Source organism: Labeo rohita, chromosome 14, assembly GCF_022985175.1.
Source record: "Labeo rohita strain BAU-BD-2019 chromosome 14, IGBB_LRoh.1.0, whole genome shotgun sequence".
In the NCBI taxonomy this organism is placed as follows: Eukaryota; Metazoa; Chordata; class Actinopteri; order Cypriniformes; family Cyprinidae; genus Labeo; species Labeo rohita.
The window spans coordinates 33,328,420-33,355,330 of record NC_066882.1 but is presented as its reverse complement, the minus strand read 5'-3'; the positions used below and the strand labels follow the sequence as shown (position 1 = coordinate 33,355,330).

The following is a 26,911-nucleotide window of genomic DNA, read 5'->3' as shown; positions in this document are numbered from 1 at the left end:
TCAATCCCCAGGAAGGAATAAAAGGCAGATACAGTAAAGACTGTACTATCAATTTAGCCCACTAAGGGGAGCCACATAATAAACAAGGTTCTTCCTTTCTGCAAAGGTTTCAGTAAAGAGCTGGCTTTTTGTTGCTTGCAATATGCTACTGTTTGCAGAAATAACAAGATGAATAATCGATGTTTACAAAGAACGATTATACTAACTACTGTATTTGTCTGCGCAGGTGTACTTTGTATTGGATACTTCAGTAGTCCAATACACATTCGCCTTTGACAGTCTCTTTGACAGACACATATCAAATTGCACATTTTAGTACTTTAATAAATTCTTTAATTCAGATTCATGTTCTTAATAGCATATGTGGAAGAAGGATGAATTTAAAATATGTGGACCAGTAAGTTGTTTTTGTGCTGCTGGACTGCTGCCTATCTGTATATTGAATTATCATGATTTATTTTAATGCCTGTGTAACCCATGTCAGGCTGATTACACTAGATTTAGGTTCACATGCACTTTTAGTAAGGCAATAATGCATTTACGAATAGCCCAACACGTAACGTAAAATCCAAAATTAAGAATGCAAAATCTGGCGTAAATTTATAGAGACAGAGAGAGAGAAACACACAGTGCCTTGTTATCAATGACTTCATGCCAAAGAGTGCTTTGGATGTAAAAGAGAAAAAGATCCAGAATCCAGATGTGGTCATTTGTACTGGTAGAAAAGTTAAAGGGGTGCTATTATGCTTTTTCACTTTTTGAACTTTAGTCAGTGTGTGGTGTGTATGTTTGGGCATAAAAAAGATCTACAAAGTTACACATCTCTAAAGTCCACTCCAAAGGGAGATATTTAACGCATAAACTTGCACTAGACCAGGCTAAACAGTGACGATGCTCTTTGGTCGTTTTCTGTAGCTGCTTTTTGAAGAACTATGGAAATGTAAGCATTATAATTAGTAACTTACAAAGTTCTCATTTAATTGTTGTCATGTTAAATACAAATTAATTAAGTCATATTAAAAACATTAGGCTGCTTTTAACCTTATGCTGGAACTGGTTTTCGGGCAATTAAACTAAATATGCAAAAAAAAATAATAATAAACTAGCACGATAATATCATGTATTGGCAATCTCACAGGCTGACGATAGGACCCAACATTACTGTAGTGTATTATTTACTCATCCTCCATGCATCCTAGGTGTATATGACTTCCTTCTTTCAGACGAATGCAATCGGAGTTATATTAAAATTTATCACTGCACTGATTACACTCACAGCTGTTCACACTCTGGACTATTGTATAAGAACTCTCACTTCTCACTCCTGTTCAGGTCTGCATTGTCTATTGTCTTCGTGTGTGTTTCGGTTCGGTTTGGTTTTGATCCTTGTTTCCAGTCGTGTTGTGCCGTGTTGGCCTTTTGGTTTATGTTCATTTGTGTTTAGTTTCATTAAAATATTTCCTTTCCTGCATTTTGGACCCGGACCATTTTTCCGTACACCGAACGTGACAGAATCACTTTAATCTAGCTTGCGCTAACAGTTGTACACAGAACTTGCTTCTTTGGTAAGGGGCGCGGCAGTACTTCATTAAACCCGGAACTAATCGAGCCATTTGTGCCAGGCTAGGAGAATGTATTGTAATAATGCAAATGTTTTTTTTTAAACCACCAAGCATGAAAGCATGTTTTAGTACACCACCAAAACAAAATCAAGACTTTGTAAAAGAGCATAATAGGACCCCTTTAAAAAGTACCAATAAATCATAAAGTGTTTTCAGACTTGTAAGCTCACAGTAGGTCTCCAAACACCAGCATTTAACAGACATGGATTATTGGCATTAGCAAATCTGTTTGTCACATATTAGTTTAATTTTGTCAGTGTCATGTGATGATTACATGCACAACTGAACAATACAAAATGTATACAAAATCAAACATTATATCCACTAACAAAATGAACTATCATTAAACAATTTTATCATTTAAAGTGCTGTATGTAATTGTTGTTTTGGGGTTATGGGGTTAGGTTAAGTTCACATAGGGTAGAGTGAAGGAAAATGCCTCCCTACGGTTTTACCCACTGATCTATATATAATGACTGGATCGCTCATTGCGTTCTAAACTGCCGTCAGGCAGTGAAGCCACCGGAAGTGTTCGATCCGCCGTCTTACTATTCCCTACCGGCAGAGAGCACCATTGACTCACAGCTAACTCGCTGACCCAAAATCACCCGATTTTAAGCGTATCAGTCACACAGGACTAGTTTTTATGATATGTGTATGCAAATTAATTTTTACCTAAAATTTTATCTGCAGTGTTTATCGTCTTTTCGAGCAGGATAAGCAATGTTTTGAAATCGTTCAGGTGGGTGTGTCAGCTGCGCACTTAACGACACAGTTCTGATCCAACACAAAATATATTTCTTAACGTAAGAAATTATGCAGGAAATAGTAAACATGAACATATATCTGGAATTAGTATCTGAAATTGATTCGGGGGGGGGGTTTCTCAGAAAAACAACACTACATTGAAAATGAATGTCTGTTGTTTTTTGTTTCGTGTGACTTCACCCACTGCCAGTTTAACCAGTAGTTTTTTGACACCCTGGGTTGACAGCTGGTGGAAAACACAGCGTATTGAATCCATTGAAGGCAGCGAAAGAACTGCAGATTCTACCTGACCTAAAAAGCCTAGGCATTCACTGAAAAGCTCTGTGAGCAGAGGCTTATTAAAATGTGGATAAATCAACACAAACTTGCAGTGTAAAGCTTGTTGCCTTCCATCGTCAGCTGCGCTCTTGTGTGTCCTTAACCTTACTAGCTGTCAGTATTACATACTGCAGTGTATTTTATTTACATGTAGCAAATTTTTAGCTCAAAGGGAAATGTATATAAATAATTACAATTAATTATGATTAATTACAATTACTTATATCAGCTGCCAGTAGTAACTGTAGCAGAATCAATTTTCCATCAACTAATCTGTTCGCTCAGCGAACATTCAGTATAATCTTTATATCAACTCTAAGAAATGATATTTTCTTGGCCACAGAAAATAACTTTCTTAAAGTACCATTGCATTAGAGCATGTAGCTCGAATCGGAATCGTAAAGGGACATTAATTTGCAAGGCAGAATCAGAATCAAAACTCATGTAATTTGTGCACAATAGTTTATTAACGAAGGACTAACACATAACTAATCTAAACAAACAAACATGAAATCACTCATACATGGGGGAATGGTCAGTGAGAAGCAGTTAGAGAGAGAGACAAGGAAATGAAGCTATGAAAAGAGTCAGTTAACCACCTGCTGTGAAACCATCAGTGCTGTCTACAGCTTATACTAAACCTCTGTATGTTTAGTTAAGTGTACGATACTTGCATTGCCTTGGTCGTCGAACAAGTGTCCAAATGCAGTCTCTGAAAGTCTTGGTGGTTTGAAGCAGTGGTGGTTTTGGAATTGCAATCACATTCTTCCGGGTCTGAAGAGTGATGAATTCCAAAGATGTCCTGACTCGTTGGTGACTGGGAGTTTCTTCCCATGTGAAAAGTGAAGAAGAACCAAGAGCTGAGAGGGACCCAGCTGAAGTCCTGTGATCTTTGAGGAATGGAAAGACAAGGCCGCAAGGCCTGGCGCGTGCTTAGGGAAGTCCTGAAGAGTTCTAGCTCATCTTCTTAGGTTCTCCAAGAACCACTGACTGACTGAGGCGAGTCATGAAGATGAATTCCAGAGTTGAGTGGAACTGTCTGGCTCTTTGTGGTCGAGAGCCACAGCTCTGTATGTTGGGCCTGTCGGGCCCGCCGGGCACGCCCTGTGCCGGCTCAGGCTCCCCGTGGGTTCCTCCACACGGGCAGCAATCGGAAGATGTTGCAGACGAGTGAGAAAGTGAAGAGAGAGAGAAGAGAGAGGGGTCGATGCCTTTAAACTCTCTGGAGGCTGTGCCTCCAGGAGGTCCATGAACCAATGGTAACTTTCACCTTTGGAGAGAAAGTTTACGACTCTTTGTCTGTGAGCATGGTAATTTGCATATGTAATTCGATTGGGTGTTGATGCAAAAACTACTAAGGTTTCTTAAAACACTAACATGTTGCAAAGGTATCAACATCTAATTTACACCATCTTTTAGATCATTAAAATACGAACTCAAAGAGTCCAAGCATGACATAGGTGGGTTATACTACTAGTCATCTATCATAATACATGCATAAAACAGTAGAAAGACAAATACAAATACAACAGACAAAATTAAAATACATTGCAGTAATACTGTACACAATAACCTGGGCTATGTGTGATAGGAAGGTCAAAGAAAGGTTTGTCTGTGAATGAATAGGAAGGAGTCTATCTCTATAGGCACTGTGTCTTTCCTATGGCAAATGTAGCATGGGCAGATGTGCATTCCTTGAAGCAATAAAACCTGTGGTATCAGATCGTTGTCCTGGCAACTGAGCCCTTTTGGGGTGTTAGTTGCTTTGGGGGGGTTTGTCTCCAGAGCTCCAGCATGTAGCTGGCCTGTTGTGTTTAAAGACTATTTGTTAAATGTAACAATTAATGTATGTCTGATTGGTCCAGACGCTACATACATTATATGACCAAAAACATGAGTGAGCTGTGAACATTGGTACGTCTGGCTGCTGCTGCTCACTGCACTTTTGATTTGATTTGTTGTTTAAATTATTGTTCAACCACACGTTAAGTTCATTTTTACGTGTTTGCCGTATCTTTGCCGTTGCCACTGTGTCGTGTACTGCTGTGTTTGGCAATACTCTTAGCTTACCTGCTGCAGATAGCATCCACTTCAACTGTGAACGCTGCTGGTTTTTCACCTGCTATGCTATCTGAGCTTTTGGTGACCCTGCTGCACTACCGTGACTACATAATGTGGATGGTCAAGATACTTCCCTGGATTATCTTTCTTGCTACCGTCGCAACAGCCATTCCACAGCTGTCTTACTTGACAGTGGAACTTCACTGGCTTCAATTCCATTCCATGGCTCCTTCCTGCCTCTCAAACTCGAAGTCACAGAGCCGTCCTCGTTTGAAATCCTGACTATTCAACTAAAAGCTAGTACTCTCACTCTCATTGTATCTATTTGTCGTCCTCCAGGTCCTCTGCAGTTTAATAGTGAACTCACTGCTATTTTATCAGACTTATGTACAATGTGTCCCAATTTTATTTTAATGGGTGATTATACTATCCATTGTGATAAACGCACTGGTAATTTTACTAAAGATTTTAGTTCTGATCTAGATAGTTTTGGACTCATTCAGTACATTAATTTCCCAACCCACAATAAAGGCCATGTTTTAGACCTAGTTTGTTGCTCAGGAGTGACACCTTGCCATTTTAATTTCACAGAGCTCCCCATTTCTGATCACAAAATGGTCTTTTTTGATGTTATGTTGCTAATTTCAAATTTTAATTTGTAGCATGCCATATCATTTTGTAATATTAAAAAACATTAACCCAGATGATCTTAACAGATTAATTAGAACCTCTCTTTATTCTGTTCCCCTTTAATTTGTACTGCTAATCTAGTGGATCATTATAATGCTTGCCCTGCTGAAAAATCCAGCATAAACCAGCATGGACTCCAAATTGGTCCAAGATGCTAGTTAGTGCTGGTCCAGGCTAGTTTATGCCGGTATAGTCCTGATATAGTGCTAGTTTATGCTGGTATAGTGCTGGTCTGGGCTGGTGGACCAGCATATCCACGCTGTTCTCATACAAAATGGAGCTGGTGAGGCAGGTTCACCAGCATGGTCTTGCAGGGTTGAGTGTCAGTAGGCCAGTTGTCTGTATGCAAATAGGGGACAAACATAGTTTTTGCTTGCATATTTCTCTATTTAACACATTAATGATGCAACTGAAAAACAATATAAGGTTAAAACATGATTTATTGAATTATATGATAACTTTGTAATTTCTTTTTCTCCCTCTGCTAAAGGTAGAACTGGAAATTTTAATTGCTTTAGTTATGACTACATTATTAATTAATGTCAGTGGTGAACTAGTAAAACCTCTGGTGAGATATTGATTTAATCATGTGTTTCTGCTCACCTCTTTACTTTTTTCTGTCCTCTTATTCTCAGTGATTCTGCTTGTTAATCGTAGGCGCCGTCAGTAATACTAAGTCATCACTTGTAGAGTGAATCTACTTTATTTCACTAAACATAACACTGCTTCAGCGTTACTTTTACTTTCTATAGATCAAGCCCATGTAAAAAGCAGTATTTGTTGAACACTGGGGATTTTACTGTGTAAACATGTAACCAGTGATTTCAAAAGAAACAGGATATGTAACACATACACAAGTTTTGTTGTGGTCTTGCTGGGATCATACCAGAACCCAAAAGACAACAAATGCTGGTCCACCAGCACATCAGCATCCCAAGCTAGTCCCAGCATGCAAAACATACCGTATGCTGGTGACCAGCAATGCTGGATTTTTCAGCAGAGTGTTTATCCCATTTCACTAAATTCCTTAGCCCCCTGAAAACCTATGGAGTCTCATTTACTAGGTCTTCTCCATGGTACATCCTTGAACTTCGACAGATGAAAATGATGGGTCGATGTCTGGAGAGATCTTCTACTTGCAGCTGACCAGCTGAAAAACAAAGAAAAAAAATACAGTTCTTTCTGGTGATCGCCAGAAGTGTAACTGAAATCCTCAACCATTCAGAATGTATGCTCTGGGAAAATCAGAAAGTTTAAGGAATGTGAGCTCCCCAATCAGAAGTCAGTCATCAATGAAATTTCCCTCTGTGCCAGAATCAATGAGGACCAAGAAAGAGTGAGTGACATTGGCATGCCACAGTGAGACAGGAGGGAGATTACAGGCCTTGGGGAATTGCAACAGAGGTGTGGCGCTCACCAGGATTCTCCTAACTACTGCCAAATGACTGGGGCCATCGCAGTATCATGTTACAGCCTGTGCCTTTAGTACTTCTCTTTTCCTTTCGTATGAGGCGTAGTCTCTCAATGATACTACATTGATGCTCTGCTGTGGTGAGATAAATTCTACCTATCTGCATGGGCTCTTGTTCTGGGCAAACATTAAATGAAGAAAACATGCCGGTGAAGTCCCCTCCACAACCAAGTGTTATTCTCTAGAGCATGACAACACAAATCCACTCTACTCTCCAGGTGAATAGCAAGCTCAACAAGTTGGCCCGAGCGATGGAAGATCACGGGTGAGCACCTCACCCTTGAGCTCCTATATCAGCCCATCCAGGAACTGTGCCACGGCGCAGAGTTTGAGTTGACACAAAGCCTTCCTCCCATAGACAAAGTAGTCGAAGTCCTCGATTCTCACAACAGCTTGCATCAGACACTATAGGCAGCAACTCCTCAGTTATTTGAGAACTACATGGTATGTGTGTTAGAGCAGGTTTGTAAAGAAAATCTGTAGTGCTGTGGCTCTCTGGGAACAGAATTTTGCAACCTCGCTCTTATGAGTGTTAGTTGACATATAGTTGCAAAGTTTTTTATTGTTAGTAGAATGTCTCAAATGGAATACATTGTTACCAAATTTCAATCATGTGGAATCAAACAAATGATTCAGAATGGAGCAGCACGACTGATGTTCAATAAGTCCAATGATTCTCTGTTTATCTTTCTGCATTGGCTAATTGTTACAGCTCCCATCAAGTTCAGGACCTTGATGCATGCATGTAGAGCAACAGGCTCCTTCTATATTCACTCACACTAACAAGTGTAAATACCCTCCAAAAGCCTGTGAAGTGTCACTTGTGCCTCCCTTACCCTCACACCTTGTGGTACCATCACAGAGAGACACAAAATCACTTTCCAGAACATTTTAATTCACTGTCCTCTGCGGTGGGCCAACTAGCATCAACTGTCCATGTCCCCGACCATCAACCATGAGTCAAGTTATGTCAGCTTTATTTATATAGAGCTTTATACAATACAGATTGTTTCAAATCACATGCACAGTGAAAAAAAAGTTGTTCAGTGATGCAAACAGAATTAAATTCTGCTGTAAAGCTGCTCTTAATAAAAAGAAAAAATAGGGGAGACAATAGTAAACAGTCATTATTTAGTTGAAAACAGTTCACTGATGATTGTTCAGTTTAATAACTGTGTAAAGTCCATCAATTATGGAATGAGTTTAAATAAGCTTTGGAGAAAACAGTGATGCCATCATCTAGCTCAGTTGAGTTCTCTTCCAATTGCATCCATGAAGTCAAGTCAATAATATTGCCAAAAAAATAAGTGTTCCCAACTAAGTAAGCCAAAAGGCGCCAGTGGCAGGGAACACAAACTCATTCAGTGACAGAAATGGAGAAAAAACCTTGGGTCATGGTGTCATGGTATGGATAAATTCTAGGCTGCATCATAAGAGTTGCAGACTGATTTTGGTCTGGATATTTCATTGATTTCCTTCTGCTTGAAGATCAGGTACATCATTCCAGCATATGGAGGGAGTTTAGACTGGCCACATTGGGCTGTGCAGAGAGCCTATATGGTTCTTGTGGTCTTTGATGAGGATCTGTTCCGATGGCTGTTGTGACAATGAAGTCTTCTACAGCTCATCTAGTTGTCACTAGGTGCTGATCCACCGTCTGGCCTAGACACAGACCGGATCTGGATGGCTAGCCTGGGGATATCAATGAATCTGACAGACTAATATTAGTGTATATGCCATTCCACTAACAATGTAACAAGTACATCATGGTATTGGAAGTGTTCCCAGTTCCGGTTTACTTAATTTATGCAGCCTAACAATCCTTTAATGGATTTGAATTGATAGTGTGCTATGTGTATGACAGGTTAAAGAGATTGATCTTCAATCTACTGTCACGGGGTGAAGAATCACACGACAAGGATGGCTCAAAATAAAGACCCCGGAGGGTGGATTTATTTACAATGTGCACAAGTGAAAGAATTCAAGGTGGGTGCTCCGGTGAATGGCGTGCTCTCTTCCTCGTGCTGCAGTGGGTCCATGTGTGGCTTCTGTGAGGCTGATCGGTCACCAGCTGCTGTCTGAGGGGTCAATGAGAAATGGCGTTATTGCTCTGTCTCATGGAGAAGGTTCTCACCCTTTGGCAGAGCTCACACGGCTTATTTAGCCACTGTCTGATGAGGTTCAGCTGGGGGCGATCAGCTTGTGACGAGGGCGTGCAGGTGTTCCTCGTCCGTTTCCAGGGCGGCGCTGATGACTCCTCGGGATGCTCGTCACACATTATATTTATATATATATTTAAACTGACAGAGTGTGTCTGCCTCCTGAAAAATGTTTGATATTCTAGGTATTATCAAATGGCTGATGGGAAAGATTATAATGCGGTAAGAGCTTGCTCAAGTATTGTCTTTTTTTAGATGGAAGCCATACACCTACGCTCAAAGTAATCATTATGAAGACCAATATGGCCACATATACATGTGATAGAATATGTGGCCATATTGGTCTTCATAATGATTATTGCACAGATAGTAAGAATGAATCAGTGATTAAATTTCTACATGGCATGGGGAGATTTAACCCAACGCACCCATCTAAAGTCCCCACCTAGGACCTGGCTTTAGTTTTGAAAGCCCTGACAGGCTCCCTATTCAAGCCACTTCAATCAGCAACGCTAAAAGCACTTTCTCTCAAGAGATCGCTACGGAGCCTGAGCTTATCGAGTCCGACCAGGTGCGAGAGCCGGCCATGAAGCTCGCGACAGTGGATGTTCCAGATGGGCGTGAGGGTGCTGAGGACAGCACCGCTGCTGAGGGTGAGCAATGCCTGGATCTGGGACAATTAAATATGGAAGTAGATTTGATTAATTTCTCAGAGGATATAGAAATGGAACTACCTGCCTGCCCTGAATACCATTTGGAACAAGATTTGATTGATTTCTCTGAGGATATAGAAATGGAACTTCCTGCCTGCCCTGAACAATCTGTCTGCCTTGAACTGTCTACCTGCCTGAATTTCCCACCCACCCACCCTCCCCTCCCCTCCCCTCCCCTCCCTAGAAATTTAAAATTTAAATTATTACTATACTACTTCAAAACTAAAAAAATTCAAATCGTTTAAAGCATTAATTTGATTTAAACAATAGGTCTACATAATATTCACATATGCTGTTTATAGGGGATGTACTGTATTAGCCCTACAGTTAAAGCATGAAATATTATTTAAACCTATTACTATTAACATTTTTTTTAAATCTCACAATTCTGATTTTTGTTTCTCACAAATGCAAGTTTATATCTCCTAATTCAGACTTTATAACTCGAATTAACAAAACTAGTGAGTTTGTTAATTCTGCGGGGAAAAAGCAGTAGTGTGGGATATAAATTCTGAGCCGGGGAAAAGAGAGAATGACGAGTTGTTTTTCCTCTAGAGTTGTGGGATATAATGCCGGAATTGCGAAAATAAAGTCAGAATTTTGAAATATAAAATCAAATTTACCTTTTTTATTCTTTTATTCCATGGCTCCATAGACTGCCACTTGAACTAAAACATAAAAAACGTCATCCCTGTTTCGGGTCTGCAAGACTATCCCACTATCTAACGTCAATTTCGTTGAATAACAGTGCTTATGGCTGTCATTGCGACCGTCACAGCCCTACCGATTACTGAAATAAATTAACCTTTCCACGACATTCTAATTTATTGAGATGCACCTGTACAACCCATGTGATAGTCCAAGTGCTTGTATCTGGAAGGTGAGTCAGAATAAACGCCACAGTCCAGGATCCCAGCAGGCACACAACATCATAAGACGCTGACATTTGGTTAAATTTCGGTTGTGACATTGCATGACCAAAATTCAATGTAAAATCAACATCTATTGTCAATGTTAATTTGATGTCCAATACTGACGCCAGCTGACATTTATATTTGTTATTTTTAGGTTGTGAAACCAAATTCCATCGTTAAGTCAACTTTGAATTGGCTTCAAATACTGTCATCAACCTGATTTTCATTCTCAATCGGCTGGTCAGCTGTCATATGCTGCTTTATTTCCTGTTGACCCAGACTCATTTATACACATACACACATTTGAAACAGATAAGAGGAATAAACAGGCCAAGATGTCATGCAAATCCACAAAACTCAAATATATATAAAACCATAATAATACATTCTGAGTGGATTAAAACATGTCCTGTGTGATAGTGTCACACTATGTTTTAGACATGTTATGTTTTATTTCTATTAAATAAAAGCCTCTCTTAGGGCTGATGCCATACCCACCGTGTCTATCGTTTGCTCCTCCTGCCTCTGTCAGGGTCGTGTGTGGGAAGGAGTCGCAGGAACGAGGAAATAATGAAAACGTGCTTTAATAGAATAATCCAAAATGGGAACAAGAACAAACGGAGCACACAGTTCATAAGGGTAGCTTGGTGTTGTTGCTCCGGTAGTTGGTGCGGTATGTGGGGGTTCCCGGCGTGGTGTGAGCCGACACAACGTGGCATGTTCCAGAGGGGGCCGGACGACGAGACATGTAATCCTCTTTGACTTTGAAGTTAGAACCATTCAAATAAAGGATTAATCAGTTCGATCAGGGGATACTCACATACGGGAAGATCGCAACAGATAGTCTCATCGTCCAGCCTCAGCTGAAAACACGTACCTAAAGCCGCGTTGTGCCAGCTCAGCTGGTTAGCTAGCTCGAGGAAGTCCTCCACATACCGTTCCAACTTCCGACCGCCTTGCCGCAAACCCCACAGAGCTTCCTCAGCATTCATATTGTTTGTGGTCCGTTCTTCTGTCAGGGTCGTGTGTGGGAAGGAGTTGCAGGAACGAGGAAATAATGAAAACATGCTCTAATAAAATAATCCAAAACGGAAACAGGAACAAACTGGAACAGCATGGAAAAACACATGCCAACACGACGTAAACTAACATTAAGAACGGACAAGAAACAAGGAACTGAATCAAACTTGTATAAGACAGCTAATTAGACAAAGACAGGTGGGAGTGATAAACCAATGACGACTTAACAAGCAACGGAACAGGAAAGACCAAATAAGTACACAAGAGGGCAAAACCAACAAAACAGTCCACAGGGGTGTGACAGCCACAAAGAGTTTTTAACTGTTATATAGTTAATTACTGAATGGTGACCCGGATGTCATTGTTTTCACTTATGCATAATTGTGACCCTGGACCACAAAACCAGTCTTAAGTCGCTGGGGTATATAATAGCCATATGGGTCAAAATTATAGATTTTTCTTTTATGCCAAAAATCATTGGGAAATGAATTAAAGATCATGTTCTGATTAGTAATATGCATTATTAAGAACTTCATTTGGACAACTTTAAAGGTGATTTTCTCAGTATTTATATTTTTTTGCACCCTTAGATTCCATATATTCAAATAGTTGTATCTCGGCCAAATATTGTCATATCCTTACAAACAATACATCAATGGAAAGCTCAATTTTGAAAAATTGACCCTTATGACTGGTTTTGTTGTCCACGGCCACAATTATCATTTCTATTTATGGTATTTTCCATTTTGTAAGAATTAATACCTAGACAAAGGCTACTATTTGGCTGCAAAGTTGGCTATGATAAATCATGCTAAAGAGTTTTGTTTTTTTTTCCTTTGACTTGCACCTCAAAAAGGTGTGCTTTGTTTTACTTCTCTATTAAGAACCAGTGATGCTGCTATCACTTTCAATGTGTTTTTTTTCAAAGCTCTAATGTTGGGTCATTTTCTACGCTTATGCTAAGCGACCCCTTTGCAGTATGATGGCAGGACTGTACGTTCCCCATAGTGTCAGCCGTGGACGCAATGTCGAAGTCAACCAGAAACAAAAGTGAACTTCTCTGGTAACTAAATATCTCTGGATACTAAATGTGACATTGGTTTCTCAAGATGAGAGAATAGAGACATTGCGTTCATTGCGTTTTAGTGAGCATTCACTCCATTTAGACGAGAGATTTTGAGGCAGTGTTGCTCACCATCTCTGTAGGGAGCAGGCCCGCCTCTGTTTTGCATGCTTGAACATTATTCCAGAGTTAACGGAGAAAGGTGTTTCCCATAGTTTCAGCTGCTGACACGTGTCTCAGTTCCCTCACCTTGGAGATCTGAGGTTACATTAAGATGAGATTATGTTGAGATAAGTTTGTATAAAAATGTGTGTGTCTTGTATATCCGCCTTTGATCTCATAGGTTCTGATCCCCCACAAGAGTTGAGAACTGTCCATGTTGACTGCATTTGTTTCACTCCTACTCAGAAACAGGCCTATTTTTTCATTGCTTAAGCTCAAACTAATTGGCTAAAGAGTGACAGCTCCACACTTGAAATACACACACACACACACACACACACACAGACTGGTTTTCATGTTTTATGGATTCATTCCATAGGTCTAATGGTTTTTATACTGTGCAAACTGTATTTTCTATCCCCTTACCCAAACCCTACCCCTCATGCCAAAATGTCTTTTTTTTTCTTTTTTTTTTTTTTAAATATTTACTGGTACAGAAACTTACTGGTATCACTATCCTTGTGGTGATATTGTGTAGTGAATACTAATGCACACCCACACATAGACAAGGCAAGGCAAGGCTATTTATATAGCACATTTCATACAAAATTCAAAGTGCTTTACATAAAAGGAAGTAGAATAATCATAAAAACAATAATAAAAACAATAATTCACAAAGAGGCAGTTAAATAATCATAAAAACAATAATCACAGCAATAAAACAAACAAAAAAATAAATAAATAAAAATAAAATAAAACTTTTAAAATGATTTAAAAATTGATTTAAAATAAAATTTAAGACAGCTAAAAATGGAAAAGGATTATACATAGACTGAACAACCAAATCTTACATTTAAAACCTTGCCATAAACCTTTAGAGCACATGTGTACATGTATGAATATTGAATATTTTAATTAATTAATTAATTAATTAATTGATTAATTAATTTTTATTTATCAAATTTAGTTAATGTCTTATTGTACTACATTGTACTATTGTACAAGAACAGGAACGCACCAACCCAAAACATGTAATGTCCAAGCAATACTGAATTATGCAGTGTTGGTATAGATGAAATTATTATAATTATGAAATAAATGAGTAATTTAATAGATATGCTTCTGTTGTTGTTTGTTTCCTGATTCGTTTACCTCCAGATTTTATTACGCTTCCTATGGTAGCCTGTTAGATATCTATATTAGTGTTGTTTACGTTTAATGACTGATCCTAACATACCAACATTTTATTCACATCACCACAGGGAGGCGCCAACAGTGACACGCATGTTGTCATAAAGTGCTGCAACTCTGTGTCACTGATTCTACAGACATAAGATGCAACATTTTATCATGCGTGTTCAGAACAGATATAAGAAAAAAATATATAATAATTGTTGTGTGTGTCAAACTAATTCAGCGTAAAACAGGAGTTTTCGAGTAAACGGACTGAGTGGCTCAGTGCTGAAGAACAGCTCCAGTCCGCAGCAGAACACACGCGATCACGAGCATTGAGAGCTCCGATACGTTTGAACGAATCGGTTCGTTCGGACGGTCTGAATAAATGAACCGGTACACCGAATCGTCTGACGAAGAGTTGCCAGAAGTAATTGATCGTATCGTATTGTAGTACCAGTTTTAATTAAGCAGAGCTGTTTATCACTTTGTTTTCGATTACGTTACTGTCTTTCAGAATCCAGCGTCTTACACAGCGTTACTCGCCGCCCTCGCTGTCGAGTCATTCGCGAATGCTGCGAGTCGGTTCGACCAAATCACTGAGAAAACGGTTCAAAAGAGGATTCGTTTGCGAATCGAACACCATTACTGTATACTGCATTCCTATTAGGAGTAATATGGTAGTGTACCGATCTGAACAAAGCTCTGTAACTGCATGTGTGATCAGACTGAACTCTGCATCTATCAGCTGCTTCCTGAATTACGCGTGAGGCGCTTCAGCGGACTGAATTCACTTTACAGAGGTAACGCAGCAGAGCGGAGCAGTTCTCCTGCAGGTGCGGGTAAAAGAGCTGATAGGATGGAAGTTCTCTATGGACGTCCAAACTAACAGCTCGAGCAGATGATATATGACGATCAGCAGAAATAACTTTGGCGACTTCTGACAAACTGCATCGTTACACTGACTGACACTGCCTCGATATTTATTGTTCATCTCAGTTCATCTGGCTTCAGTTCCTCTGCGGTTCTGCTCACGTTAAACCACATCTTCATGAAGTACGTCTGATTTAAACTTGTGGAAATACATCGCAAAGATCATCCGTTCATCTGACGTGCCGGCGCTCCAGCTCCATCCGGTAAGTTGACTGTGAAATAACGGATTGACTATATTGTGTCTCTCGTGTGCTTCATTATACGTCATGATTATTTTTTCCTCCCGAGTTAGCACAACTTTACCCGCACTGATAGCGGACTGTTCTTTAAATGCGTAGCTATTCATGATTGTCTGAAGATTTACAGTAAGGAATACTTGATAAAAACCGCTAAGGGACGGGTTGACTGATGACTGATTTATAAAAGTTACCATGGTAACCACCGAAAGATGGTACTTGTATGGATTTGTTGTTGCACTGTAAAAAGTGTAAATGTGCAGCTTCTGTCATTACTGCTTGATCTCACCTAGCTTTAACCCAGAGCAGTCAGATTGACTCGGTGACAGTAAAAAACAAAAAACAAAAAAAAAAAACATATATATATTTTAGCCAATATGTTGCCGTATGTATTCCTTAGTTGTACAGTAAACCGGTGGTGGCTTGGTTTTAGCCGTCTCAGTGGTAGGTGGGTAGGTAAATAAACAAATAAAACTTGCATTAACATAAAAAATCTACTTATTGAAGGAACAATAGGCCTGCATTTATCTTATAGTATCATCCTGGATACTATGGCAAATTATATAAGGGTAAATATAACTTGGATGGTTTTATATGCTTTTATAAGTTGAAGAAGATCACATCATATATTATGAGATCAGAGATGCATGGACTGCATCAGTGCCAAATAATTGGTGATATTCAATGGCAACAAGTGTTCTTTTGCAGTACAGAAGTGAATTTTGTTCATTTCTTTCTTTCTTTTGTATATATTCATGTAGCTTTTTACCCACGTTTAGCTTCTCTGTGGCTGATATCTTTTAGGAGGACATCTGTGGATAATGGATGAAGCTTTATAGATGAAGATCTGGAAAGATTTTCAAATCTTTGTAGGAGACTTTAATGTTGACATGAAGTTTAGTCAATAATAGCTTATAAATGTTGGGTTTATGTAAAACGTGTGAGCCTTTTTGAATATTGTGTAGGGTATTTCCCTGGCACACACACACACACACACACACACACACACACACACTGCATCTTACTTGACCCTTTAGTTTGCATTAGTTGTTTAGAATAGTGGCTCTGGATTTCGATATTTTATGCCTGACTCGTACGCACTTTGAAAGCATCTCTCTGGTGGATTGACCATTTGATGCAGTACTAGATCTATTTCTATGTTCCTCTAAAGTTGATGAACTTAAATCCAGCAGAGTTGTTGGAGTTTGGACCACCTCTACAAACCACTTTGGCTCTAAGCTTGATGTGTAACACAGAAAAGCGACTCCATCAGCGAGTTTATTTCACTGCATAATTTTGTGTTTTAATTAACGCCGACTGAATATCGTACGTGCCGCTGAATACTGAAGTGAGAACAGGACTAATGGATTGTTCTCTGATGTACAGTAGCAGTGCTTGATTATTCCGGCTGCAAATGCTTGATGGATTACTGAAGAGCTACTGTAGCCTATAGACAGTGTAATTTCTCTCCCTCTCTCTCTTTCGATAGATAGATAGATACACACACATATACGTATGCAGTACTGTTAAAATAGTTGCTGTACTGTCTCCATAAATATTGTCAAAGTTAATGCATTCAACCATGGTTTTAATGGACCATACAGCACAGTACAGTTTACCCCAAAATTCTGTAGTCTTTCCCTTTTTTTATTACAAAACAAAACTTGCATTTCGGTCTGTTCCCCACACGAAGAAGATAGCATGAGGGGTCGGACTGACACGTGGATTTGTAAGGGATGACGAAATGCCAGTTTTCAGGTGAATTAGTCCTCTACAGAAAAAAAGGCTTTGTAGAAGCACTTTGAGTTTCGTTGGTACGTTGCCAAAGAGTGAACGTATGAAGGTGAATCCAGCGTTCCTGACCGCATAAAGCCCGAGACCGGCGAAAGCACAAGAGAAACGACGCCTCTGCATTTGCAGGAGAGCATCTTCACGCGCCCTGCATGCAACAGTGCCATGAAACTCTGGCTAAATGAAAACAGATGACGGTGCCAATCCCCACGTGGGTGCTGCCGTGCCTCTGCCACTACCATTTATCACCGTCAACTCCTTTGGCCTCTTAGAGGGAAAAAGTGCACTCATGTTTGCCATGGAAAAAATTCTAATCTCCTGTCTTCAATGGAGCTCTTTGTAGCTCGCAGCCAGGACGAAATAGCGAGTGGAAATGAGTATCCGCAAGCTGAATTTTATTGTTGCGTAAACTGGTGACAATTCGCACGTGTTCCCCGACATGCAATTTCAAATGGAGTCGTCCCTAAGAAGACACGTTTTAGCTAGGAGACTTATACTAGAGGCGTAGAGCTCATTGTGGATTGCAGAAAGAGTCATTTGTGTAAAGATAAATCACCGAGAGCTGGCGTATTTCCACATGCTCTTTCTGTACAAGCCCCACACTCCGCTGAACATAATAGCTGTAACCCGAAGTTGAATAGATTTATTTGAAAGAATTTTGCGAGCGGACATTTATAATTAAATTTCACAAGTGCAAATCCAGTCTTGATGGATGCTCATCCGAGCAGTGCATGGCCATAATCAAATAGACTGAAAGAGACAAGGCTACTTAGCATTTAAATGGCCTATGCAGTGTTAGAAGAAGCCAGCGAAAGGCGTATAAATATTGAGAGGAAGTCTCTTTTATGAATCTGAGACGATGTGAACAGATAAAGAAGGTCAGACGACACAGCAAAGTGTCACAAATAAAGTCATGCTGTTGAATAAATACAAAATATTCTTGAAAATGAGGAATGCACATCCTTGGGCTACTCTAACTATAAATAATAGTAGCCTACTATATATTTTTATGTTTATACTAAAAGAGTATACTAAACTTAATCAAATAAAAACATCAAAGAACAATATAAATAAAGACTTAAATATTTTTTAAAAGTTAATAACTTAAAACAGTAAACAAAAAGGTTTTTTTTTTTCTTTTTTTTTTTACTTTTGTGACTGTTAACTGTTATTTCACTATTATTGTTATCATTCACCTTCTTTTTGGACCATTACACTGTGTCCTAATCAGACGTGACACTATAAAGCAATAAGTTATTAAAATGTGTCTCCTTCTGTGGTAAGTGGAGTTTTTTTTCTTAATGAGTGATTGTTTATTAGTTGATCGTGTCACTTTGCATCCTGTAACTGCATTGTTTGCTTTCAGCATCACTGACAGATTCAGCTCAAATAACTGAACATGAGAGACGTGCATTACTGCATTCACACGTTTATCAACTGGTCACACAATCACAGTCTGAAGCTGGCACTTTCTTCTCTCACGTGACTTTACGGCTGTATTTCGCTGTTCCCCCGTCAGTAGGCGCTCATAGAGAACAAGACAAGGAGAGGAAAGATGAATTTTGAGGAAGATGCTTCACTTGCCTCTTTGGAGAGAATACCCCACCCTGATCCATATGTGCGTATGTATTATAGATAAACATGATGTATTCATGAGACACATGCTTTTGTAGCTCCATATGGGATAGTCAATTATATTATTTTCTCTATAGACCTCCATTGTAAATGCATAACTACCAGCACTCTTTATTGTTTGTATAACTTGTATTTAACTTCAGAGTAGCACTGCACTGAAACATTGGTGTAAAAACAATTTTCACTTGGAAACTGTAAAAGTAAATTTCACAAACAATTACAAAGGAATGGCAAGTACTGTATACAGCATAAATGAGTACACCCCCTCTGAATGAATATAAAAGATGTATTTTCTTAATGATCACTAATATAATTCATGGAAAGATGGCAAAATGTAAATGTATTAAACATATACTGAATAAAAACAAAAATATATATAAGCCAATATTTTTTTGTAAAATGTCAATTAACCAGTTTTGTTTAAATGAAGGATTGCAGAAATGAGAACACCCTAGATTTAATGCAGCAAATGTATAATATTCTAGTGCTTAGTATGTCCTCCAGAACTTTTAGTGTACTGCTTTGACCCTTCTTGGTACTGAGTGTAAGTTCATGACAAATTTTCACATCTGTCCTGTTTAACTCCTGGAGGACGAGCTCCTTAAATGCGCTGGTCTTTAATGGATAGTTTTGCTCAGCTCGTCTCTACAGAATCCCCCACAGCTGCTCGAGAGTGTTAAGACTGAGCGAAAAACATGTCCACTGAAGGATTTTCACCTTGGGAGAATGAATATCTTCATTGTCATGTTGAAAAAATGCCCAATAATGCAGGGAATGAGGGTGGGTAGCATCTTCAGTTTCAGTTTTTTTGTATTACGTCACACAGTGGTGTGTGAATTCATGACAGCATTGATAAAACACAACTCCCTCACACCTTCAGCACTCATCCATCCCTACAGAAGAGCTTTACTACCACTGAACATCACTGTGGGAACCAGACACTTCTCACCGTACTCCTCCTCTAGCAGCACCACAACATTTTGGATGCTTTTGGATCCGAAATGATTGACTTATGGATTATGGAGTATGGATTCCCAAAAGTCTATATTTTGTAAATATGGGCCCTGGAAGAGGTTAAATGAGTTTGTTGTGCTGCGGCTACAGCAGGTAATTCCAGTGGTGACAACAACCATCCATGTCACTTCTGCAGGCTGTATATTATTCTGTGAGTTAAACAGTCACTCTTTTTATAGTTTTTGCCAGCTCTGAGACACTCAAAGGCCTGATTATTTAAGGAGCCTTGTCAGAAGTCCATTGTTTTTGTGTGAAATTTTGTGTTATTTTTACTATATTTTAACACTTAAAGCAATAATTTGGTATTCATCTTGTAACATTGTCCTCTTTTATGCTAAGAAATAAGTCACCTGGCAGTTTTCTCCCAAGTGGTTCCATTGTTGCCAGCATTAAGTCTGAGTATGATTCAGTGGGCTATATAACACTTTTAATTGTCAGGAAATTACTTGTCTTTAAAAGTTTTGGTTTAATATACTTACCTGTTGATCAGAAATAGCCTTAAAGCTACAATTTTTTACTTTGTTTTGTTTTATTTAGTAACTTTCAGGGGGGTGTACTCATTTTTGCAACACAACATTTTATCACTTTGATAATAAAATCTTGTTTTCCTAAATTTAAATTTGACATTCGTGCTTGGTAATTGACCAAGCAGGCTTTATATATCCAGAGGGCCCTAACATGTCTTCTAAGTAAAGAGTAATTGTTGAATTTGTTAAGGTTTAGAGGGGGTGAACTCATTTATGCTGTGCACTGTAGCACACTGAATTAAACACAAAAGTTTGAAGTAGAAAATCTGAAAATGATTTTATCGTTACTCTTACTCCAGTATTCTTTTTTTTCATAATTGTTCTATTGTTTTTTATATTTTTTATACAGTAATTCTCACAATTTTCAGTCTGAACAGTGCAGATACAATGAAATAATTTAGTTAAATACATAAATTGTTGCAAAGATGCAGTTGAATAACAGGCAGCGGCAGTACAGCACTGTTTTGACATGCACAATTCATATAAAATGCAAACTGATTTCATTTCAAAAGTGAATCAGTGAACATTAGGGCTGTGAATCCATGCAGACCTCATACAATAGAAATAATAAAAAGGACACCACACAGTAAAATTTTGCACCGCCCCCCATTTGCTCTTCTTTGTGCCGTCACCTTATTCTGATGAAAAAAACAAAACAAAACAAAACAAAACAAGCATTTCTGCCACCTGTTGGAGTGGAGTATGAAACCCTAGATGATGCACAGGACAGTAATGCCTGCGGTCACAATTACTGTACATATGGGCTTGTTTGTCACCAAATTCAACTGGAGTACAAAATCATCAGGCAGACACACAAAACACACAGGCAACCGACAGACTGTCTCAGTCGTTACTTACTTACATTGTATTGACTTTATCAAACCGGATATTCATGAAGTGATCTTTCAGTGTTCTACAGAAGAATAAGTGACATGAGGGTGAGTCAGTGATAAATGCGGGAACTGTTCGTTTCTTTGAGTGAAGCAGGTCACTTGGCAGGATTAAACAAGTTGTCAGACGGACACTGCAAATCACAGGCGTCTTACGGTCCTACACACAGTTCTCACCTCCCCCTAAACAACAACCAAACAGAAATATGAAAATGGCCAAAAGCGTTTGTGTGTCCCATGTGAATGTGCAGTGGGTTCACGTTTCCACATACAGTCATTTCATCTCTCATTTGCTCTTGGCTGAACAGACGCTGTAACAGAGAAATCACTGTGGTCTTCTTGAGCAGACAGATTTCAGCAGCAATGTTAGCTGTGAATCATTTTACACACCTTACAGCTCATTAGCTTCTGTCGCGAGGTAGAATTAGTGCTTCCGAGGATTCCCTATTAGAGAAGCCTTTGGTAAATTAAAACACCTGGATGGTTTGAGATTTAGTACCTTGAAAGTTAGGCAGGGTGAAATAAAGTTGGGTTCAAAGTTTGATAATCATATATATGAGGCCACAAAAATTGTTCACAATATTTCAGTATATTCATGGAAATTGTAACTTAGTTTTGTGTACACCAGAGTTGCATCACCTTATCTAAGATCCATCTGTGAACCCGTACGAAGAAGTTCATGCAGACTCCCTTTATCCCTAAAGAACTGGAAGCTGTAGTGGCCTTCACACAAAACACAATGTTATGGTGAGTAGAGTGTGAGATGGTCACAGCCTCCTTCTACCTCAGTGCACCAGCTAATAAATTCACCCAAACAGTACAAGAACAGTTCAAGAGGATTTGTGGTTTGTCAGTTGACCAGTCTGAAAGACTAGTGAGATTACATATGACTCTTACTGAATTATCAACACAGGGAAGGCAAAATAATAAACAGAGTTTGACAAGAGCAACTAGTACAAATGAAGTGCATTCAAACGTTTTGGGTTGGTAAGTTTTTTTTTTTACTGTTTTTGAAGGAAAACATTTCAGCATTTTTCTCCATATAATGGACTGATATGGTGCATTATATGGAGAAAAAATGCTGAAATGTTTTCTTCAAAAAACATAATTTCTTTACGACTGAAGAAAGAAAGACATGAACATCGTGGATGATAAGGGGGTGAGTAAATTATTTGTAAATTGTTGTTCTGGAAGTGGACTTCTCCTTTAAGTGATCAAACATACAGGAAAATAGTAATATTGTGAAATATTGCAATTTCAAACAGCTGTTTTCTATGTGAATATCTGCTAAGATGTAACTGATTGCTGTGATCAAAGTTGAATTTTCTGGTGAGGTGTGAGGTTTGATTAGTGATACTCGTGTCCCGCATGGTCCAACGATGAGTCGGGTTTCCACTGATTATGCTGATTGTTACAGTGGGGAAAAGCAGCTGGAGCTGGATATTACTGTTAACCTGATTCATTAAACTGATGTGTACATACACAACAACACTTACTTATGGCCGCACTTATTTTTGATAACAACATAACAACAACAACTAATAATAATAATTAGTCAAACTGCTTTTTAAATAGGGACACTTGTTGGCTACTGTCCCTTTACTATCCTTTCCAACAAGTGTTTTTTACTTAAATTCATACAGAACTATTAGAGGCCTGAGGCAGGTTTGTGAACAGTCAGTGTATATGCTGTAACTGTATAGCATAGAACAAGGATGGATTTGTAATATTAGCAAATAATATTAATATTAGCAAATAGCCACGCAAAGATATATATATATATATATATATATATATTAAAAAACAAACAAACAAACAAACAAAAAAAAGGTACGACTTTGGTATTTTGTATGCTGTAATTCTCACTGACAGCTTCTTGAGGAGTACACAGTATGTTCTTGTAGATGCTAGTGGCATCACCTTTGCCACAATATTTGTATCACATTTATATAAACGACACAGTTGTTATGTTGCTTTGTGTTTGGTGGCTGTAATGTGATGTTTGAGACTTGGATGCGGTGTAGAGTACCGCTGCTGGTTTGTTCTTACAAACACAAAAGCAGAGCATCTTGGTGCGGTTACACTGAGAGGCCAGTCGACTCCGGCCAGCTCGCCTCCTGTGATGTGATTAGAGCTGGCTTAATAGTGCCAGCATGCTTCTCCAGTGAACTTCTGTCACCTGAGCTGAGAAATCTCACTGCAGCGTACTGCCTGAAAACAGCTCAACAAAATACAGGCTGAGTGTTCATTAGGACCAGTGAGACGAGGGCACTATGTAGTCTCCATTCTCTCACCGATGGAGTTTGGGTGCCTTGCCACTGTCACCTTTGGCTTGCGTAGATGGGGACATTAAATTATTGGCAGTTTTGTTGACTTGATTGCACAGGCACTGATGGAAGAGAACTGAGCTGGATGATGATGTCACTGAATTCATGATGAACTGACTTTAACTGAACAATTGACTGCTTACTATTGTCCTCTTTTCAGAGCTGCTTTACAGCAGAATCATTTTTTTTCCGCATTTTCCTGTTTAAAACTGTAAAGTTGCTGTGACTCAATCTGTATGGGATTAAGCACTATACAAATAAAGGACTTGATTATATACGCTGATTATGTATGTTTATATGACTTGGGTCACATTTGAAAAATATTTGTAACATTATGGTGATTTCTGTTCTAGGCTGACAAAATGACACAAATGTCAAGTAATGTCACATGTAGAACACTTTGTACCATACAAATTGTTTTAAACCAGCTTCACATTAATAAACAGGAAATTAACTTACAAATGATTGAAAATTCAATTATGAAACAGCTTCAGTTGCAGTGATAAAGCAGCTCCACAGAAAACAATAGTGTCCTTATTCAGCTCAGTTCAGCTCAGTGCTGATTCAGTTCAGTTCAGTAACAGGACCGATGTGATAATGTTCATCAGTTATGAAACAACTGTTCATTTGATGTTTTTGTTGTCATCCAGTAGTCTCAGTAAAATCAATTTTCTGAATACTAATTGTCTCTTAGATCCCTAACTAATCAAACCAGAGGCAACAGTGAAAGGAACCCAATCTCTATCAGGTGACAAAAATGAAGGAAAACAGATGGTTGGACGCCAGTTCTTCTCTGACCAAATAAATAAATGGTGTGTGATTTAGGATTCCAGGCTGGAGCACAGAATACAGTTACATTTACAGCATGTAATATAGCAGTAAATATCAGTATATTAATCAACACTGTTGTTTTATAACATTCATATGACAAGCTTATTAAAAAAGCTTTTGTTTTGAGTAGGATAGGCAACTGCTCATTTACCGAGGTCAGCTAGATTTTTAGATTCGGGCTTTACCCTTCTGGGGTCGACAAACTTCTGGGGAACTTAAATTACTTTGTCATTTTTGACTGTACAGATAATCTGTATTGAATCTGTAAAGGGTCTACTTTTTTGTATACACTCATAGTAACAACAAAACGTTGTGCTTTTGTGAAATAAAGAAAACAAATAGGGTGCTCATTCTTCCGCCTCTGTCTTTCTGAAACGTGTCACAAAATTGAACCAAAACTCAAACTTGACGCACAAACATGAGAGATATACCTAGAGCAGTGGTTCTCGACCATGTTCATGGAGGCCCCTCAACACTGCATGTTTTCCAATGTCTCCTTAATAAAAAACACCTGATTCAGATTGTCACCTCATTAGAGACTCCAAGACCTGAAATGGGTGTGTCAAACAAAAGAGAGGTGCAAAATGTGCAGTGTTGAGGGGCCTCCAGGAAGCGAAACAAATATTTTCTAACAACATAATCTGTATGAAACCGATGCGAAATCCAGTCTTTCCCTTCTGAGCCCATTATCTGTAATGTGATCATGCCCACGAGCACCTCAGCTGTTGGTATGACAGTTCTGATGAGTAAGTCATTTTTTTTATTACTTTTTTGTTATTGTAACATAACTTGTACACATTTTACTAGTTAAACTTTTTTCAAACTATAATTCCTGACTAAATGTACACTGACCAAAATGATAAACGCAACACTTTTGTTTTTGCCCCCATTTTTCATGAGCTGAACTCAAAGATCTAAGATTTTTTCTATGTACACAAAAGGCCTATTTCTCTCAAATATTGTTCACAAATCTGTCTAAATCTGTGTTAGTGAGCACTTCTCCTTTGCCGAGATAATCCATCCACCTCACAGGTGTGGCATATCAAGATGCTGATTACACAGCATGATTATTGCACAGGTGTGCCTTAGGCTGGACACAATAAAAGGCCACTCTAAAATGTGTAGTTTTAGTGTATTGGGGGGGTCTGAAAACCAGTCAGTATCTGGTGTGACCACCATTTGCCTCACGCAGTGCAACACATCTCCTTCTCATAGAGTTGATCAGGTTGTTGATTGTGGCCTGTGGAATGTTGGTCCACTCCTCTTCAATGGCTGTGCGAAGTTGCTGGATATTGGCAGGAACTGGAACACGCTGTCGTATACGCCGATCCAGAGCATCCCAAACATGCTCAATGGGTGACATGTCCAGTGAGTATGCTGGCCGTGCAAGAACTGGGATGTTTTCAGCTTCCAGGAATTGTGTACAGATCCTTGCAACATGGGGCCGTGCATTATCATGCTGCAGCATGAGGTGATGGTCGTGGATGAATGGCACAACAATGGACCTCAGGATCTCGTCACGGTATCTCTGTGCATTCAAAATGCCATCAATGAAATGCACCTGTGTTCGTTGTCCATAACATACGCTTGCCCATACCATAACCCCTCCGCTGCCATGGGCCACTCGATCCATGGCCAGCCTAAGGCACACCTGTGCAATAATCATGCTGTCTAATCAGCATCTTGATATGCCACACCTGTGAGGTGGATGGATTATCTCGGCAAAGGAGAAGTGCTCCCAAACACAGATTTGTGAACAATATTTGAGAGAAATAGGCCTTTTGTGTACATAGAAAAAGTCTTATATCTTTGAGTTCAGCTCATGAAAAATGGGGACAAAAACAATAGTGTTGCGTTTATCATTTTGGTCAGTGTATTTTCATTCATTTCATTGCATCTAAATGCCTCACGTCGCCAGCTGTTAAATGTTCTATAAAATATAAAATCATGAAATATAAAAGTAATTTGAGTGTTTACACTGTAACACTATGAATCTTAATGAGTCTGAGAATGTTTAGACAAATGTTTACTGTGAAATACTCACAATATGTAGATGTTTATAACATGCTTAAAAATTATTTCGCTTCTCAGATATAAAATATTTTTGTATTGTATAATACATATACAATCATGCTTGTGTTTATGACTACAAAATTATTTTATTTATTTATTTGTTGGTATGTAAGACTGGGCGATATGGTCTAAAAAAATTGCCAGATCTTATCACAAAAATTCGTTGCTTTCTCCTGCAGTTATATCGTTGGGTAATTACACTATATATAAATTGCGGGAATCAGGCAGACGCTATTAATATGCGGGGCATTGAAAATGCTTTTGAATGCGCGATTGCTTTTTTACTTTAACTTTTGCAATTTGTGATCGCAAATGATGTGTGTATACTACAGCGGGCAGTACTGACCACACATTTTTCAAGATTAGATGCTTGTCAGTGGTGCTCTAGATCTGCAAATCATTCGCCACCATCTTCAGTCATCTCTCTTTACTGTGTTCATGTTCAAACGCATGGGGGGGGAGGGCTGAGTCCATTTGAAACTACGGAAGCCCAGAGAGGAGCGTCGGTGGATGTTAAAGA

General features: G+C 38.9%; 1 protein-coding gene across 3 annotated transcripts in view; it reads left to right on the top strand.

The window, feature by feature from the left end:
* The first annotated feature begins 14,831 nt into the window (after positions 1–14,831).
* Positions 14,832–26,911, top strand: part of il1rapl2 (interleukin 1 receptor accessory protein-like 2) — a 252,677-nt gene continuing 240,597 nt past the window's right edge. For 2 of the 3 annotated variants that reach the window (XM_051128130.1, XM_051128128.1), the window contains exon 1: positions 14,832–15,270. The gene's annotated coding sequence lies outside the window, so the exon portion shown is untranslated. The remainder of the gene's footprint in view (positions 15,271–26,911) is intronic. The other variant, XM_051128129.1, reaches the window with a different exon arrangement.